Here is an 18,625-nt window from a genome sequence, read left to right as displayed (position 1 = left end):
TTACCATCATCCCCTGAGCAACACACTTAATTCCTTTTATATTAAAAAAAGAAAGCCAGGCATGGTTGTGAGTTACATGCTTGTAAGATCATATATGAAATGCATATGTGGTATGATTATATTTTGAGGCCAGCCCAGGCAAAAAAAATGAAATCTTATTTTCAAAATAACCTAAAGCAAAATGGACTTGAAGGTAGCAAGTAATTCACTTTCCCATCAATTATGAGTTCAAATCGCAGTGGTACTAAAATAAGTTTTGAAGACTGACCAAGGTAACAGTTGTTATTTTTGTTTTTAAATACACAATGATATATTTGGGACTTAACGTTAAAAGTGACATTTAGGTCATTCTAGAAGATAGGATAGGATAACATGACGATAGGATAGGATAACATGACCAGTATTCTTCAAAGGATTTATGTTAATTCAATATGTACCTGGTCTTAGAGTCTAAATGCATCACTTTTCCAAAATTCATTCCCATTGTCCCTTTTTTTTTGTCAATTTCTTACCATGCTTAGAAATGAGTCCTACCAACCCAGATGGTACAATTTCAAAAGTAAAAATCTCCAATTCATTGAGCCAATCATATGATGAAAATATCTCATCAGCACGTTTCTCAAATACTTGCATCACTTCTAAAGCAAATATGTTTATCAAAGGGCTAAGCATTAATCCTCCATTGCCATTCTCAAAAGTATTTGCCAGATGTCCCATATTTCTTGTCAAGTATCATACTGGGTACAGGTCTCTTATTATGACTTTTGAAGCTTAATTGAGGTGGTGGGCATACAAACCTGACATAGTAGTGAGAGCTAAACTTGTGTTTTAATCGGTAGGAACACAGACTGAAAGAGCAAATGTTGTAGTCACGTATGAAAGCGGAGGGAGATATTTGAATTGTCTTTAAAAACTATCCCAAAGATAGAGCACTATTCTTGTTATAGAGGGTTGAGTGTCCATAAATTATATGCTGCTAAAATCATGACACAGTTTGTGAATGAAAGGAAAGGTGTTTTGTGTCCTGGATCAAAAATAGATAGAGCAAGTGAATTGTACATGATAATAGTGTGATTCAGGAGGGGTCAGGTCTTTGACGGTCATGTGAGGTTAACATTCCTTTACAGAGTACCATTTTAACCTCTAAAGAGTTATGGACCTCTGGAACCCATGGGTGAAAGTCAATTATATGCTGCTACTTTTCTGATCCATTCTTTCCTTCTAAGGTAACAATACTATGGTTGTTCACATGAGGTTACAACATGAGTGTTTGCAAAATGCTGGACTGGCAAAGTCTCAAGGGATAAGGTGGTAGGTAAGCCTTGAGCTGAAGAGCTCAGGGACAGCATTCAGGCCCAGAGTTCAAGACCCACAAATGACAAACAAAACAAAACAAAACAAAAACTCTGCTGGACTAGAAGCAGGGTACTTAAGTGCAGCCTTGTACAGTTATTCTCCGTGTCTTCAGCTCTCTTTACCTCAATGCCTGTTCTCCTTAATTTATTTTTCCTTTCTTGGGTCATTTGTTTTAGTCAATAAAAACACCATATTAGAAATATACTTAGTAGTTTGTTTGGTAGACAAAAGGAGACTACCACCTCCATTTTTGTTTTATTTTTTTATACTATGCCCCAATTTTTCCATTCCCAAGAAAATTTCTTGGTACAAATGTTTATAGTATTTGCCTACCCAATGCTGTTTCATTCAGGTTTTCACCTCCACCATTTATATTTTCCTTCCAATCAACTTAAATATCCATTATTATATATCCTTCCTGCTTAATAGTCACCAATAGGGCAGACCTCTTTCTACATAATGATTTACATTCTTCTCTTGGTTGCATGAACATCATCAGGCTGTTGATTTGCTTCCTAACTGGATGCCTTTCTACTAACTGTCATTTGCTGTCTCTGACAGGTGAGCTCATCTAGCCTTTATCCTGTGAATTAGCATTGGCCCTTTAGCCACATCTATTCTATGTTTCAGTTTTGTGGCTAAGGCCATGGGTTAATACAGCTACATCATCAGCCTCAGAATAAGATCAGCTATGAAATATGGTTTATGAGATTGTAAGTTTCTATTGCACAGCCCCAACTATGTTTCTGATATCACCCAATCCTCTCTCCATTGTTCATTATATTCAGATCACAAAGCCTTCTTATTTCTTAATTTTTGGAACCTATATGCTTGCTCCTTTCTGTCAAAGGAACTTCATGGTCCTTATCTCCTCTGGTTTGGAGACTCTCCTTCCAACATTTCCACAGATGGCTTTTTTCCATGAGCACTTTCCCCCACATATAGTTTCACATGACCCCTTTGAATTTTTCATTATCTGTTACCACCAGGTGACTTTTTTCCCTATTTACCTCTTCAGTTGATGGTTCCTTTTCTTGCTAGAATTTCAGCCCCACAAGGGTCAGGAACTTGTTGATTTTGTTAATTGCTTTATCCCAGGTCCTCAGACACTACCAGGAAAGGGCAAATGTTCCACAAATATTTGAGAAAGGAATGAAGGAACAAATAAATGTTAGTTTGTCTCCCACTGTCCTTATAAGCAAATTCTGTTTGAGTGAGTGAGTAAATAAGAGTGACCACATTCTTCTTCCTGCAGCAATCAGCTTTTGTGAAAGCCCAGCACATACTTTCTGTTTGACTACTTCCTTTGATATTTTGGGGGTCACTGAATAACTTTGTCCTCACTTTTATCCCAACAGCAGATCATCCCAATTTCTTTGAAATCTTTGACGTTTGTTCTTTTACCCCATAAAAACAAATAAAACTGTTGCCCTCATTGGTGGCAATTATCAGCTGCAACAGCCCCTTTGAAAGGTTGGCTGCCCCTACTCAACTTTTCTTGTTGAAGAAGGAATTAGTAGGGATTAATATTCTGAAAGGCCACCCTGGAATGTCCTCCCCTGGAGGGCCAGTTCACCCATCTGACTCAAGCTGGAATGGCTGTGAAGTGGAAGAGGAAAAAGAATCAGTGGGATCAAAAGCACTGTGGAAAGAAAAGTTAGAAGAGTATGTCTGGTTTCAAATATCCATGCTTGGCTTTTCCTAGATGTATGATTTTTAACTGCTTATTATGTTGAGTTACAATTTCTTTATTTGAGGAGTACACATCATATTTACTCCATGGGAATGTTGTTTAGACTAAGTCAAAATCAATATTTCATTTTCGTACCTAGTGCATTTCCCAGCATACCGTAGGTGTTCAATGCTATTAATAATAACAGTGGTACCACTGACATTGCCCAACCCATCCAAGGGCTGGTGCATTCATATAGTGGTTTTGTTGTTTGGCAATCCTCTACATAGAACTTTTGTTCAAAACATGTTTCAACACGAGGCGTATAGAACAAATGATGACCAAGAATCTCTGGTGAAGCCACCTTGCTTCAGGTGATCTGAATAATGGTGATTTCTCTTCCCTTGCTGAGATAGTCAGGTAACCAGAGTGAGAAGCATAGACTCTTCCTTTCAAGAGACATGGAGGCAAGGACCAACCAGCAGGGGTGTTGTCTGGAGAAGTCATCACAAACCACAGTACTTCCTCTTGATTCATTTCCACTCCATGCAAATCTTCAATCCAGTGCAGGTTTTTGAACCAGTCCACTGACCACTTTTACATATATTTTTGAATTACTCTGTAAGGTAGATAGGAGATTCAGATCTGGCAAATGAAAGAAATGGGGTGCAAAGCAATTCAGTGGTCGAAGTATAGACCCAGCAGCAATATGGAGACCCAAGGCACATCAAAGTGGGAATGTCCATGTCTTTTCATTGTGTGTGTGTGTGTGTGTGTGGTCCCTGTGACCACTATGTTCTTAGGACAGAAACAAAGTTCTACCTCTTATAAAGGCTGCCAGTCTCTCATAACCATTGGTAATTTGTGGGTAGGTTGATGTGCCATCATTACCATAGTATTATGCTTTCATGTAACCTCTTCTACACATAATTACTCTATGTTTCTATCCATAGGGTATATGTATATCTATGTATAAAATGTTCTGGGTACAAAAGATAGACTTAACAGTGGACACCAGTTGATCCCCACTTAAGGATAAACATGAATTGATCCAAATCATCAATGTGTCCCAGAGTTTTGTTTTATTAGTTGACCTTCTCAAAAGATTTAGTTGATTCTTTTCAAGATTTTTATTCATTAATTGACTTCCACTGCTCAGTAATCCAGCTGTGTGCTTTTAAACCTTGACAATAGGTAATTTGGCAAGGCCTTCCCCTAATACTTAGTTCATGGAGGGATGCTAGGATTTGTTGCAGAGGGATGGCAGGAATCTGTGCTCTGTTGCAGAACACACCAACAGCTAGGAGGTGCGGTATTGACCCTTTTCTTTCCTCCAAGAATAAAGAGGCAAACAAATCAAGCATGTGCTTTCTCTTCTTGTCAGTTTTCTTTTCAGTGAGGTGATGGAGAATGTACCAGCATTACGTGAGACAAAGTCCATCCTCAGTTCTCTTCTTTTTTTTCTCTCTGATAACATGATCACATAACTGACAGATGGAAAGGCCAAGTGAATGGGGAGAAAGACAGTAGAGAACAAAGGCAGCCAGAGCAGGATGACTGAAAGAAAAGTGTGGAGTAGTAGAGCAACTGCAGTGTACCAGGAACTTCTGAGAATATTCTGACAACTCAAAACAAGTCAGTGTGCAGATAACTAGCATCCATCTTTGGCAGGAGGCTTGATGTACCCCAAATCACCTAGCTACTTAGGGGCAGAATGTGACCACCGGTTTATTTTCTTCTTTCTTAGTTAATCCTAATGAATCTCCATGAAGTAATTTATATTCATCACATTAGCAGAAAGAAGGGAAAGAGACTGCTTTTATAAGCATGTTTATAAAATTCCCTCTGAAATGTAAGCTGGTTTCTTTATTGTATGATTTCTCAGAAGTTTTATTCTACAAATACTGGCTCTGAAAGATGGTATATTAACTAGTATTACATTATTCCACAAATGCATAGTTCATGAATATGTTTTGAGCCATTTTTATGCCTTTGGAACTATCCAGAGAAAGACTATTTATTTGGCTAAAATTGTGTAACCTCAGATTTTAAACTGAAACCTGTTCCCTATTCAACCTCAGGGAAGGTATTTAAACTTGATTAGCTATTTTCTTGCCAGTTATTAGGGAAATCTGTTACCTGTCTTTGGAAGCTGTACCAGTAACATATCAAGCCCCAGCTTATCAAAGCTGAGTGTTCAACCCTTTCCTTCTACCTACTCACTGCAGAAAACTTTCCATGGATTATGGTAGGAGGGAACAAACCACTAAGTAACTGGTCACAATTACAGTTGTCTGGTTTTTTGATAATTCTTTGTTAGAGTCTTAATGTAAACTCTGGACATATCTCACTTAGAACCCAAAGCTCAAATGAGATACCCTGATTGAACTATATCTCGTCTTTTTCTGTAAACACAAAGATTCATTGTGCTTAAGATTTCTGAGCCTATGATTCTGTCTCAGGCGCTAACACTTGCAGGCAAGGTAGTCTTAGTTGTTAGTGTGATTGGATTCTAGTTTCCTCATGAGCATAGGATGAAAATTAACCTGATATGGTTAGTACACCACATTCCTTTTATTTCCTATATATACATTGGGATTTCCTTTTTCCAAGATGAAATAGGTTCATGATTCAGAGTGAAGATGGTGATTATAACAGTGGTGAACTCTGCCGTGGTAAACTTCTGACAAACACTGGATTTCTTATAGAGATCAGGCTGTAACCATCACTCTTTCTTAGCAGTCATAGTTGAGGGGGAAAGACCAAAAAGTTCTCTGCCAGTGCATACTATTTTTCTTCTCTGTCCTGTTGCTTGTTCCGATACCTTTCCCCGATCCAGCTGTCTTCACCTATAACTGAAGTTAGTTTCTTATGTCTTGACCCATCTGGTTCTGTCCTTCCTGGGTGCATGACCCTGTTAGATGACCCCCAAACACCATGTGCTCCCATCACCTGCACATGTATTACATTCCTGCAATCACATACCTGTCTCATCCACTCTGGTTTGTTTCCCTGGAAAGCCCAGTGGAGGAAGAGACAAGGTACATCTCACTCATTGTTCTATCTCAACGCAGAGCACATTTCCAACAACCGGTGTAAATTGAAAAGCAACCACAGAACAACACAAGAGAGTATGTATACATCTCATACATGTCAGTTAATGGCAACAAAGCTGACTTGCAAGCCCATTAAGGCACATTGGTAACATACAAAATTGTTCAATAGTCCAACTGCGTTTGTATACCATCATAAAGTGACCAGTTAACAAAACCACATTTATTTACAGTGTTCTAGGGTTTACCATTCTGAATTTCAAAATGCCTATTTAAGGGAAAAGTCAACAGAACCTTTACTTCAATTCATTTGAACAAAATCAGTACGTCCTATTGAGAAAGAGAAAGCAGTATTTAGGCTTTATCCTCCAATCAAATGGAAACATATAACATGGAAATAGACAGGGATTTTTTTTTTGCCAGTCCTGGGCTTGGGCTCAGAGCCTGAACACTGTCCTTGGACTTTCTCAAGGCTAGCACTGTACCACTTGAACCTCAGCACCACTTCCGGCAGTTTTCTATGTATGTGGTACGGAGGAATCGAACCCGGGTCTTCATGCATGCTAAGAAAGCACTCTACCACTAGGCCAAACTCCTGGCCCTAGACAGGGATTTTTTTTTCATTCATAGAATATAACTTTAATTAATTTTGGAGTTAAAGTGGTCTGTCATGTATTAAGTGGTAAGTATATAATTTAGTTCTTTCATATCTATAATTAGAAAAACTGAAAGTTGACTGCGAACATAGGGTATACCCCAAAGTTTTTGGAGTTTTTTTTTAATTGTCTGAGTGATGTATAGAGGGGTTACATTTACATTCATCAGGTAGTGGGTACATTACTTCTTTATATATATATATATATTGTAATTAATAAAAGGGTTACATGATATTTGCCAGATAGAAGGTGCATCAATTCACATATATTGATACCCTTTCACATGTCTTGGTCCCCATTACCCTCCCCTCCCACCCCCCTGCTGTCTTGGTTTTCCCCCCTTCCCTATACAATTTCAAATAACCAAATACAAATAAATCCAATATATCAGATAACAAAGTGAGATAATGTAACAATATGAGATAACAAAGGGACAGCAAAACAGATGAGAGATAACATAGTACATTAAGGACAACAATCATTCATTATATGGCTTTTGTTTCAATATCCTGGAGGTCCTTTCAATTAGCTTCATAATATATGGCCTTATGTATCAAGATTTTGCTCTATTGCAGATCTCTACTAGTAGAGCCCAAGGTTTCTAAAGATTATGATAAATGAGGGAAACCATTGAGCCTAAGTTCCTTTGAGTCTGGCTTACTTCACTTAATATGATTTTTTCTAAGACTTTCCATTTCCTAACAAATGGGGCAATGTCATTCTTTCTGACAGCAGCATAGAATTCCATTGTGTACAAATACCACAACTTGTTGATCCACTCATCAACTGAGGGACATCTAGGTTGGTTCCATATCTTTGCTATGGTAAATAGTGCTGCAATGAACATTGTTGTGCTAGTGGGTTTAAGTATGTCCTTGTTTCTGGGTGGTTGGGTAAATGCCAAGTAGTGGAATTTCTGGGTCATAGGGGACTCTATGTTTAGCCTTTTGAGGCACTGCCATACTGCTTTCCATAGTGGTTGAACGAGTTTGCACTCCCACCAACAGTGTAGTAGTGATCCCTCCTGGCCACATCCCCTCCAGCATCTGTTGTCATTCGTTTTCCTGATCCTGGCCATTCTAACTGGAGTGAGGTGGAATCTTAGAGTTGTTTTGATTTGCATGTCTTTTATGACCAGAGATGTGGAGCATTTCTTCATGTGTCGATAGGCCATTTTTGTTTCTTCTTCAGAAAAGACTCTCTTTAAGTCTTTGGCCCATTTTTTAATGGGATGGTTGTTACTTTGGAGATGAATTTTGGAGTGATTCAATTTTTTGAGCTGTTGATATATTTTAGATATGAGGCCTTTGTCCGTTGTTTGGTTGGTGAAGATCTTCTCCCACTCTGTAGGCTTCCTATTTAATTTACTGGCTATGTCCTTTGCCATACAAAAGCTCTGCAGTTTAATGCAGTCCCACTTATCCAGCCTTTCTGTTATTTGCTGAGATTCTTGGTCCTTATTAAGAAAGTTTCGACCTATGCCAAGGAGGCCTAGTGTATCTCCTATTCCTTCCTGTAAAGTTTTCAGTGCAGACAGGGATTTTTTTAAAGTACAAATTATTATCTTTAATTATCCCAAAGAGTTACTATTTGGCAAAATAGTTTATTAGTGTTATGTAACTTGACAGATGTAACCCCTTTCATCATTTCCTCCTATTCCCCCTCCTCAATTTTTATAGGTTATGCATCAGATATTATGACTGCATACTCGCTCTTTCCTCTCTTCATTTGTCTACTCCCCACCCCTATATCTTCCCAGTTTTAGGATGTAATAATATTACACTTGACTAGGATATGAAATCCATATTATTCATAAGAAAACAATAATGAAATGTTAAAAGCCACAAAAATTTAAATAGACCATTATTGACATACAGAAATTGAAGCACAAACAGCTGGAAATTCAAAAATTAAACATTATCTTCGCTCTTGGGTCCATTAGCCTGTACTTAGTATTTAGTTTTAATGAAGTTGGCAATCTTCTATAATTCAATTATCCATGAAATAAAGTCAATGAACATTGGTGTGGGAGGGAGATACTAGTATTTCAAAATGTTGATACTTGTTTTTATCATATTTCCTATGAAATGATTAAAGGATAATGTCTTCCAGAAAAAAATAATGGTAGGCTTTAGTCAATAAATTATCTTTTTTTAGTAGCACTGGAATTTGAACTCAAGGCTATGGCTTGCTCTTACACTTAAGCTGTGCCCTTAATCCTTCTTTGCTTTAATTTTATCTGGATTTTACATTTATCATTAAGTCTTGTGGTTTTGGTCTGAGGTCATCCAGAGACCATATTCTTCCTTCTTGTGCCTCCCATGTAGCTAAGATTATATATGTGTACCACAATGCTTGTCCTTGAATGTAGTTTTTAAGCATAAAATATCAAATGTTTATTAAATATAAAGCTTCCACTATGTGAATAAATGCACCTTCCTGTCATTTTTTAACCTGTGAAAAAGTATCTGTATGCAAGGATCCTTCAACAGCTTAATTTCAGCTCTCAGTTTAGGGGGGATAAGTGTTGGACACAGTCCTTTTTCCCCTTGACATAACTCAACAGCTCATTATTACATGAAGTGTTAACTCCTTTCATGTACTTTAGGAGATAATAATGGGAGCTAGACACTGGTGGCTCTCAACTGTGGTCTTAGTTACTCAAGAGGCTGAGATTTGAGGACTACAGTTCAAAGCTGGCCCAGGCAGACAAAGCTAAGATGACCATATCTCCAATTAACTAGCAAAAATGTGGAATTGGAGGTATGGCTCAAGTTATAGAATGCCAGGCTTGGGAAAAAATGCTAAGAGCCAAAAGACAGTTCCCAAGCCCTGGAGTGTTCAAACTCCAGGAATGGCAAAGCTACTTTCCTTGTTTCAGAGGCAAGTTGCCACCTAAGACAAGTGAGAAAGCCCAAATTAAACATTTGAACACATAGCATTTCCCTTTTCTGTGAAGGCTAAAATCCTGCAGCATTCCATTTCATCGACGATAACAGAAAAATTATAGTAAAAGGCCAGGAGTATGCTTACCCCAGTATTAACTCCAAGTACATGAGCATAGATGATATGATTTGGCCCATGAACAAAGGTTCATGTATACAATGCTTTTGAGACACCAGCTATAAAAATGGGTGTATGTTTACACAACTCTACAAAAGTAATTGAATAGAAGGAATAGAAGCCATCACTGCAGTATAAAAAAATCTTAACATTAGTCACAATGGACCTTCTTAAAATTTTAACTCACCAATCAAAAAGTAATGCTTAGCATGATTCATGTTTTAAAAATTGGGTCATAAGAAAATTCCCTCAATTTTAACTCAATCCTCCTTTCTCCAAATAGCACTACTTGGACTCACATATTCACGTTTTTAATTCATAATTCATGGCTTTAGTGTTACAACCATAGCTTGGGTCACTGTGGCATTTATCTGGTATTGGGAATATAGATGTGCTTATCTGTTTACATTATTATCTGTGATTAATTTGTGTTGCCATGCTGTTGAGCTAAGATAAACTATATAGATTAAAAAACGCCTAAATTTTAGAATATCTGATCTTTACTAAAATAAGACTAGGATTTCACTGGAGATCTAACTGATTACATTTAAATCCCATGGAGAGTGTTTTAGAAAATTTCAGGCATACCATAGTGGCACATGCCTTTGATCCCAACACTCACTCCAGAGGCGAAACAAGAGGATCACCTGATCAAGGCCAGCCTTAGATAGACAATGAGATTCTATTTCAAGAAATAAAATACCCTGATACACGAGTCTTGACCTTAATCAAATAAACCAGTGTCTGGAGAAGGCCAGTAGTACCTTAATTTCTTGGGTCTTTCCAATATATGAAAAAGGTTGAGAATCACTATACAAGAGGTTCTTATCATCCCAGAATCTGAATGCTAGTCTAGTAGAAATGCTTTGTGAACCTTTGATCTACCCCATGGTATTCAGAATCCCTACCAATAAGATTATTTATTATACCCATTCCATCTCTCATTTTATAAGATAGGGAAAAAGCTAGAGCCCAAAGCAATTATCTTCCTCTTAGCCAATGTCTCTTTTTTCACTATTTTTCCATTTTATTACCATCCAGACTAAAGCCCCTAATAAGTGTTGACAGTTTTTAACACTGTACTCTATCACTTGCTGTCAGCTCTTCCTCCTACATGAAGGCTTTCCAAGGGTAGGTCAGGATTCTCAATCAACAGACCCTACAATAACCCTAACTACATTGAGGAGGGGACACAGATGGGGCCTGCAAAAGTGCCTCCAGTGGCAGAAGGCAATGAATATTCAAAAAGACTGCTTCGTATGTAAATCAGTAGACTCTTATATAATAATATGATTCTACCTTATAAAGATTTCCTTACAAGCTATGTTTCTATGTTTAGATTGTGGACAAGCTAAATCAGTATCTCCAAAACGAAATATGGTGAAATACCATCCAAAATGATCGCTGTACCAGTAGTGACAGAAAATGCAACACACACACACACACACACACACACACACACACACACACACACACAGATCATAAATGAATTAGAGGATCTACTTTCAGTTTCTGCTCTTTCTCGTGCTGTTTCTGTGTATCTGCAATCTAATAGGTTCCAGGTTCACACACCTTTTAAAATGGAATGACACATGTTTGCTCCCAGAGCCTGATTTGATGGGGCTTGGAGTTTAATTTACTTGTAGTTACCATCCTGTCATCATTCACCACAGAAATATCTTATAAACTCTACTCTTCCTCACTTTTTCTCTTTGTCCTCCTTTCTCTCCCTCTCACAAATACACTCACTACCCACACAGAAACAGTTGAATGAGAAATCCATCCAGTCCTTCATTTGATTCTGTATTCATTCTATAAGAAGTTTGAGTCTTTTCAATAAATTATTATTAAAGGTTCTGGATATCCTAAGATTAAAAGAAAAGATTCCAATTCTCCTGTAGTTTATATTTTATAGTTACTTGGTGTTTTCAGTGCCATTATTATGCAGACTTTATAGGGGAAGAAATGGTGTCATAAAGAGGTTTCAGAATCTGTTCACATTCCAGAGCTGGAACCTGAACTTCCATACTCCACAGAGCTATCAATTGCCCTTCATCCATCACCACACCTCTAGAAGGAAGCACTTGAACAGATTAAGGTGTTTTGCCACTTGTACTGAGCAGTACATTCCCTGATATGTTCAAGAGCTTGTTTTACTAGATTTCCTCTAATGACTTGCCAGAAAAAAACAGAGACAGAGAAAAAGGACAGTTCCAGGTAGGAGTTGACTAACGTGAAAATTGGAGAGTAAAAGCCTTGATAAACTGGAGCTTATTTATCTTTCTGATGACATTTTTATCCTCCTCATGTCAGGTAGAGAGTCTATCCATTTAACATTCTGTACTGGTTAAGTGGCAGATTATATTTTCTAAGTAGCAGCTCTTCTAGAATCTCTCTCATGGAGAAGCATGTGGGATAAAGTCTGAGACCTCTCTCTGAGGACATTTACTCTAAGAGCCTAGACAGTGTTCTGTGAGGGAGCTTTGACTCTGCCTTCCTGGCCTGTAAAAGGTCACATCTTCTTAGGTCACATCTCATGTGGGAAGCCCTACTCAATTTTCCAGATTGGGATTTGTTCTTTTCCTCTGGGAAACTAGGACTTCAGCAATACATGATCATGAATTGTTTTTCAATTGCACTTAGTAAATCAGACACCATGAAAGTTGGAACCCTGACTTGATTGCATCAATTGTGGCTAACACAGGATGCAGCCCAGGTGAACTCTTCACAAACATTGCTCAGGGGCATGGATGGCAAATCACAGGATGAGCTGAGACAGGCAACAGCCTGTCATGGAAAGACAGGATATTCTCCGCTGAAAAGATGACCAAAAAAAACTGTGTAAGACAAAACAGGTGAAGGCAAAACTGAAGGGAGATCTGACTGCTTCCAAACACTGGATAACAGTGCTAGTTGATTAATAGATAAGGCCCATGACAGATAACATCTGTTTATATATATATATATATATTTGTGTGTACATATGTGTATATATATTAGTACAGTATATATATCTACAGTTTAATATATACTAGTATATATTCATATATCTATATTATATATTATGTATATAGAGTATATATATTAGTGTAGTATTTATATATGTGTGTAAACTATATATAATATATTAAGAACCCTCTAGCAAAAATCTATATTTACCAGAAGTTTAAACAAGCAATTTAAAAGATGAACTGCTTTTCATCTTCAGTGAAATGTACGGCAGTTTTCTGATTTAAAAAAATTTCACTGCATATGTTGAAGATGGGAGAAAGTTGTACTTATTCATTCATTTTAATTAAGGCTTTCTTTGAGAATGAACGATAGTAGGGAGGCAGGAAATTGGCCTCCATGCTGAAAAGATGTGTTTGACTTGTACAGTAGAATAATAGAGACCAGAGTAGTACCCAGTGTCCTTGGGAATTTTTACTGCCTGAATTCTTCCCATGGTTGACCATCGGCCCTTGCCAGGACTCTACCTGCTGCCAAGGGATACTGCTCAGTGCAGCCATCACCCCTCATTAGGATCTGAGGCAAAGGAATTCTTTATTCAAAAGCAATTAGACTCATTATACAGATCATCATCCAACTTGTATTTTCTGAAATATTGGTATTGGTACAACAAGCATTACTAAAGATACTTCCAGGGCTTCCAAGCTAATAGCATGAAGGGTATGTTCTATGGGACAGGCACCCTAGTTGACATCTGTAATCCAGACAACACATTTTTTGAGGGGTTTGAGACTGTATAAATTCTATTAGATTTCTTAGCTAGCATTCTTCCTGCCCCTCCTGCTGGCTTCTGATTTCAGCCAATGTTTGCAAACGAACACAGTATACTATTTGTAGCTTGCATTCTCTACAATGATTACAAACTCCACACTGGTGGAAACGAGGGAGGGAAAAAGGCAGGTGTGTAAATAATACTGTCCCTGATGATAAATTATGGAATAACGAAGAATAGGAACATACAAGGTCATTCAAGGAAAAGAAATGTTACTCCCTTGAAAGAATTTCTAAAGGGAGATTTAAGACACCTTGAATGTCTGTATGATGTTATTAACATAACTTCAGGGAGACAGTAAGCTATTACATAAAGCCTAGACTTTTTTGCCTTCTCTAGAGTATATATTATTTTCATACTTTGACCACCTTTTCTTGCACCATATGGTTCCAGGATTCAGAAAAGTTCCATACATGATTGGCTCTTAACTTAAACATTAAAGACAGAGAGACTGGCTGAGTGGAGTTTAGAGTTAAATATTTGTTGAAGGTGAAGTCATCTGTTTCATACCATGATGATATTGTTTTGTTCTCCCTCTGCCCACTTCAGAGGAAAGTGTTATTATATACTTAATATCTATAATATCCATTCACATATTAGTAAATGGAGGAACTCTATACATTTATTTTATAGTAAAGGGGAAATATACCTCAATGTGTCACAATTTTCCATTTTTGATACAGAAGAATGAGGCTGACATTCAGAAACAGTATTCTATTATTGCCAGTTTATTTGTATGTATTCCATATTGTCTAATAATTTGTGCAGATTTAGTTATATGTTGTTTCATGCCATATTCTACTTCAAGTTTTTTTCCAATCAATCTTTCTTAAAATCATTGATGTTGATGAATATGACTCATCCATTTTCATTGTATTGGTATTGTTTATAGGGAGGCTTTCATTTAATGAATGAGCAATACTTTGATTGATTGATTGATTGATTAATATATGTGTGTGTGCACATGTGCGCACGTGCGCCTGCATGCATTTAAGACAGACTCTTACTTATAGCTTAGGTTGACTTAGAAATCTTGGTCCTCTGTCTTTGCCTCACAAGTGCTGGCCCTGCAATTTTTCAGTTCTTATTTTAAAGGTCTTTTCATGTAAATATAACTTATTTGGTCTCATTTTAAGGGATGAGTTTTGTTTAAGTGCTGAACACCTTTCATGCGATTGCATACATTTCTGAGACAATTTCTCAGTCCAGGGTCTGCAGCTCCGTGCTCAGTTGATATGTGTGAGTCTGGCTTATTTACTATCTTCCTCAACACTTGGTCTTGGCAGACTTTTCAATTCTGAGCCATGTGATAGAGGTCAGATTATTCTCTCAGCACCTCTTTCATGTGCCACTGTGGCTAACCATATTTTCATTTTTTCATATGTCTTCTGGGACTTGATTGCTTTCTTTCTCCATATGTTGATTCTTAATCTTCAAATACTTTTTAGTGTCTACGTGTTTTTTTTATCCATGTGGTTTTCAGTATTCATAGAAGGTTATATTAATGTAATCAATTTTTTAATGTAATTTTTGCATTTGGATTTTTGATCCATCTACCATTGACTTTTGCATTGCAGGTGAGGTTGGGAATCTCCTTTCATTTTTCTCTCATATACATGGCCACTGAGCCACTTATTCTCATCATTTCTCCAACTGTGTGCAGTTTCACATAGCCTACAAGTCTGGCTGGCTCTGATGGAGGTATTTTCTTCATTAGTCTGTTTATTCTATCTCTTTACCATGAGTTCAAATAAACTTGATGTATTGTGGTAGCTCTGCTTGTTTCGTTTTATATCTTTACCATTCTTCTGGTTGTCTTGGTTTTGAAAAAAAAATTAGTAAAATTCCAAAGGAGAGTCTTTGTGGCTTGTTGTTTTTAAGGATTTGTGTAGGAGTCTTTATGAGTTCATACATCAAACTGGCAGAAAATTTAAAGCAATGTTTTAAATACTATTTTTTATTCCTAAATATACTCTATCATTTATGTCAGAGGTGGGGAATTTCTATACATGCATATGTATGTGTATGTGTATATTATAGTGATTAATGAAAATAGGTTTGTACATTGTATGAATTAAATACCATAAAACCCTTCCTAGGTACAACTAATATAGGCTAATAATTTATCATTATACTCTCCCCCCTCATATTTTGCCCCCATATTCTAATAAAATTTAGCTCTTTCATATTTTTCCCAATAACAATACCATCTACAAATGATGGGATCTTTATTTTTTATTTTATAATTTTTAATCCTATTTTTTCCATTTTTGTATTGCTTTCCTAAGTAAAATTTGCTGTCATCTTATTTCTAATTTTTAAAGAGACTATTTAAATAATTTGATGATTAAGAAGAGTGCTTATAGGTTTCCAATTAGTATCCTTTCAATACTTAAGAAGGTTTTTTGTAAAAATTAATTTATAAATGATCGATTGAGATTCTTTTGAGAGTTTTAATATGGTCAGTAACATTAGTATGTCTTACAAATCTAAGATGTTGGACATTACTAGAATAAATACATTCATGATTTCTCATCTGTTTATTAGATATTGAAGCAATTTGGTTAGAGATTATCCATCTGCTTTAATTTTTGTTTTTTCTTTGAATCTATTACTAAACCATCATTTTTCCTTTGATAATAGATTACTTACGAAGATGCAAGAGCTATAATGTAAACTGGGGAACAATCCTTTGACTATTTTCTGAATTTTTTTTTTTTTTGGTCAATTGTCTGGCTTGAACTCTGCCTGGGTGCTGTCCCTGAGCTCTTCAGCTCACGGCTACCATCCTACCCCTTGAGCTACAGCCACTTTCCGTTTTTTATTGATTAACTGGAGATGAGTCTCAAGTTCTTTAGTGCTCGAGCTGGCTTTGAGCCACTGATCCTCAGATCCCCGCCTCCTGAGTAGCTAGGATTACAGGTGTGAGCCATTGTACCCAGCTCTGAAATAGTTTTAGAATTGGAATTAAGCATAAATGATGAGTAAATATTTAAATAATTTGGCCTGGTATTTTTGATGGCTAGTAGTCAGGCTATTAATGAATATATTTAAACTGTGTCCGGCCAATTTTGATTTTTAATTTTGTCTGAAACAAGTTCCTAGCTCCCTGTCCTTGAATTCTTTATAATCTCCATTTTATTTACCTTTGCCTATATATCATGTATTTAATTCTACATGCTTTCTAGGTTTTCATTTTCTCATTATTTTTCATTGAAATTTATATATTTTACTAAGACAGCCATAACTTAAAATCAGTTTGGTTTGGTTGATACCTCATTTTTTTATAGTTCACTTTCTATTTTCACTTTGTCTTTTGAAAGTATGAAGTACTATATTTAAACCATAGATCATTAGTCTTTATGTTTTTCTTCTGTTCTAACTTCCTGCGGATTTGAACATTGTATCATCATTTAGTGTTCTTCATCCTTAATAAAGCACTCTGACTTTTAGAATTTTTGGTCTCATCGGTAACTAATATCAACTCTAAGATGGATGAATGATAAATAGATGATAGATACAGAGAGATAGATGATGGATGGTTGGTGGATGCATGACGGTGATGAATATATATTAAAAGACAGTAGCTGGATGGATGATAGATGGATAGGTAGAGATATAATTTAGTATTTACCTAATAAGTATTGTCCCACCTTTCCCTTTGAAATATTCCTATTGTTGTTATTCTTACTGTCTGTACAATAGTCTCATTTTCCTAAGTTTCATTTTTATGAATTCATACTGACAATTTAAGTGAACTAGCTAAGCATTCCTCTATCACTATGGAAAGCATAGTGTTTTGTTTTGTTTTGTCTCTGTCCCTTGTTTTTAGTTTGCTTTTGAGAGAGGCTGTTTCTCCACCCATTTCCAGAGCAGGCCTCAGACACAAAACCCTCATGCCTCTAATTCCTTAGAAGTTGTAAATACAGGAATGCTACACTAGGCTCAACTTTTTTATTTTATTTTACTTTTTATCCTTTTTGGCATGTTTACATCTTGATTCTGCCTAATAAATTCTTGTAATAAAATTCCTTAACTTTTATTTGAAATAGGAGTGGGTAGGGAGGAAATCAAGTTGTGCAAGGAGAGGGGAGGAGGGAAATGAGGACCATGACATGAGAAAGGGTATCAATATTTGGGAAGTAATATACCTTCTGTCTGGTGAATATAATGTAACCCTTCTATTAATTACAATAAAAATATATGAAAAAAAATGAATGGATAAAATGTGAGCAAAAACAGTCATTATGTTCAATGTACATTATGTAAAAATTGAACTATGTAGCTTCAGGGTAAGGCTGTGATAGGGAGAGATAGGAGAATGATAGAAGAGGTAACAAGATGCATTGTACTCAGAACCTCACTTCTGGAATTGTAATCACTTTATACAACTACTCAAAAATAATTTAAAAGCTCCTCTTCTATTAAAATGTCTCCCATTATTAAGTTACTAATGTAACAGTTCTTATTATAGTTGACTTAGGGAGCTTTTTGAACAATAAAGCAAAAAAACCTTAAAAAAAGGATACAAATATTAAAACAATCCTTAACTTTATCAGAAAGAAACCTGAGGACTACTTCATATCTGAATACTCCTTTTTGAATGTTTCAGGAAGACTCATGTATTATCTTACTTTTGACTTTTACATCTATTAAACATATAATTACATATTTGTTTCTATATGCTGGTCCTGAAACTTGAATTCAGGGGTCTCAGAGTCTTCCTAGACTATTTCAATTCATGACTGTTGTTTTCTCACTTGAGTCACACCTCCAGTCCAGCTTTATTTCCCTTTTCAAAAGGAGATGAATCTCACAGATTTTCTGGGATACCACTTGAGCCACAGCACTATTTCCAACATTTTCTGTGTATGTGATATGAGAAACCAAAGAGTCTGTTTCTCATCCCTAGTACTGTTGCCTAACAGCTTTCATTGTGACTCTTCAAGCTATTTTCATGTAGTTCACAATTACTCATGTTCTAATTTATTCTTCCCTATTTCCCCAACCCTCCTACACAGTCCCTTTTTTACAAAGAGTTTGT

Source organism: Megascapheus bottae, chromosome 16 (genome assembly GCF_031878675.1).
Source record: "Megascapheus bottae isolate mThoBot1 chromosome 16, mThoBot2.hap1, whole genome shotgun sequence".
Classification (NCBI taxonomy): Eukaryota; Metazoa; Chordata; class Mammalia; order Rodentia; family Geomyidae; genus Megascapheus; species Megascapheus bottae.
Note: the sequence above shows the minus strand (reverse complement) of the source record.